Source organism: Berghia stephanieae, chromosome 5, assembly GCF_034508935.2.
Source record: "Berghia stephanieae isolate SIO BIC M18660-M18661 chromosome 5, UCSD_Bste_1.3, whole genome shotgun sequence".
NCBI lineage: Eukaryota > Metazoa > Mollusca > Gastropoda > Nudibranchia > Aeolidiidae > Berghia > Berghia stephanieae.
In genome coordinates this window covers 63,013,681-63,016,180 of record NC_088364.1, presented here as the reverse complement: position 1 = coordinate 63,016,180, position 2,500 = coordinate 63,013,681, and the positions used below count along the sequence as shown (strand labels likewise).

Below are 2,500 nucleotides of genomic sequence, written 5' to 3'. Positions count from 1 at the left end.
TGATATATTTGTTCTTGTAATGTTCCAAATTAGACACCCAATACATTTATAGGTTTTCGTAGAAAATCAGGGCCACGATACCACACTGAATCAGGTCCCAAGTATTTAGCGGAATGTTCTCGGGTCACCCAATCTGCTATGTTCAACTTACAAGGGATCCACCCCAGCAATTTGCATCTCCCCCCGTATCCGCTTGTATCTCACCGATACTAGTAGTAGTAGTAGTAGTAGTAGTAGTAGTAGTAGTAGTAGTAGTAGTAGTAGTATTAGTAGTAGTAGTAGTAGTAGTAGTAGTAGTAGTTTTGTAGTGTAGTAGTAGTAGTAGTAGTAGTAGTAGTAGTAGTGTAGGTTGTTGTTAGTAGTAGTAGTATGTAGTAGTAAGTATATGTAGTAGTAGTAGTAGTTAATAGTAGTAGTAGTAGTATTAGTAGTAGTATTAGTAGTAGTATTGTAGTAGTAGTTATAGTAGTAGTAGTAGTAGTAGTATGTAGTAGTAGTAAGTAGTAGTGTAGTAGTAGTTAGTAGTAGTATAGTAGTAGTAGTAGTAGTGAGTATAGTAGTAGTAGTAGTAGTAGTAGTAGTAGTAGTAGTTAGTAGTAGTAGTAGTAGTAGTAGTAGTTAGTAGTAGTAGTAGTAGTTAGTAGTATAGTAGTAGTAGTATAGTAGTAGTAGTAGTAGTAAGTAGTAGTAGTAGTAGTAGTAGTAGTAGTAGTAGTAGTAGTAGTAGTAGTAGTAGTAGTAGTAGTAGTAGTAGTAGTAGTAGTAGTAGTAGTAGTAGTAGTAGTAGTAGTAGTAGCAGTAGTAGTAGTAGCAGATACGAGACAATTTTATAAAAATTAAAATCGGCGAGCGCCTATTCGATATATAGGGAGCCTTCACATATTACGTCATCAAAAATTTGCCCTTTTTAGACCCCCCCCCCCCTCCCTCAAGTCATCACTTGTCATCATTGACCTGACCCCCCCCCTCCCCCAACAGATGATGACGTCATCTAATTTAATAAAAACTAAAAGATAACTTTAATTTCACAATATTTATTATTCATTTTTCAAACCATAAACATTGATTATCAACGTTTGATAAAACACATTCAGACATTTTATTAATTTCAGAAACTGTTGATAATTTATGTTTTACGATACAATGGGGACATAAAATTTAAATTTGCAAAGATAAAATCTAACAAACATTATTTAAATTAGGCTACTTGGTGCAGGTGCTATTTAAAAAAATTCAGAAAGTGTAATTTAAAATAGTATAGGAGGCAAATTATTTTATAGTATATTAGTCTTTTAGTGGAATGAGTTTCTGTTTCAATTTCCAAACATAAAATTAATTGATTCAAAAATGTTTCTGCCTTGGACCTCTGGCAATGTACTATAAATAGTATCATCAATTTCATCTTCATCGTCATCATTTTCTCCCATTTGCTGTTCTTCTTGTATGCCGCATTTTCGTGAATGGTCTTTCATTGCTGTGATCGAGGAGTGATACAATGAACATTTAGGGCAAGTTCGCCTTTTGAGAAGTGATACCCCTTTCCCATCTTGTTTCTTGAGAGATGGGCAATACTCATCATAGCAATTTATCTTTAGCTGTTTTGAAAGGAACAAACTTTGAAATAGGCTTAATTTGCCTATGTTTTGATGACATCATCTTGGGTCTGACCCCCCCCCCCCTCCCCCATGTCAACACATGTCAAAATTTGGTAGACCCCCCCCCCCCTAGCTGATGACGTAATATGTGAACGCTCCCATAGTCTTCGTTTTCCCCTAAATGTTGAGGGTTATCCAATAATAGACATAAACTTCTGCCTCTAGCTATGATGTTTGCTTCAGATCCAACCATTTTTACCCAACAAATCTGTAAGAGTGATACGATGTGGCCCTCATAATAGCCAGAGTCGAATAGCTATGACTGCTCTGTGTATGAGAATGTCTAAATCTAACGAGTTTGCATAGAGTACGATCGACCACCGTTCACAAGTGGTTAACATCCAAGGAAACATTACATAAATAAATAAAACATAATAACGTGTATTGATTTCTTGAGTATAGAATTTAGCTTGAAGAAAGTGTACGATTGTAATTATCCCAATCAATTTTAGGTACATAGAGAGACATATAATTGTTTAGTATTTAACATACGATACATAATGATAACAATCGATTAGATTTCAGATTAAACATTGCGATTCGTAAGATGGTAGTGAGTACAGTTGAATAAATGGAGAGGGTGAATAACATCGAACCGTAACAAGAATTAAATTTAACAGTTATAATTCAATGAACATGAAATGCAGCATTGATTCTGTGTGCGAAAGGATGGATGACGTATTGTATGTATGATCAATCATTTTCGTGATATAAATGATTATTTGGTGTGAGAATGATGATGGACGATGATGATGAAGGATGAGGATGATGAGGATGATAAGTGTTGATGATGATAATGATATAGATATGATGAGATATGATGGGTTGGGTAAGATGAAATTGAA

General features: G+C 34.7%; 1 protein-coding gene across 1 annotated transcript in view; it reads left to right on the top strand.

The window, feature by feature from the left end:
- LOC144974184 (uncharacterized) overlaps positions 1–2,500 on the top strand; it is a 12,459-nt gene that overhangs the window by 123 nt on the left and 9,836 nt on the right. The window lies entirely within an intron of this gene.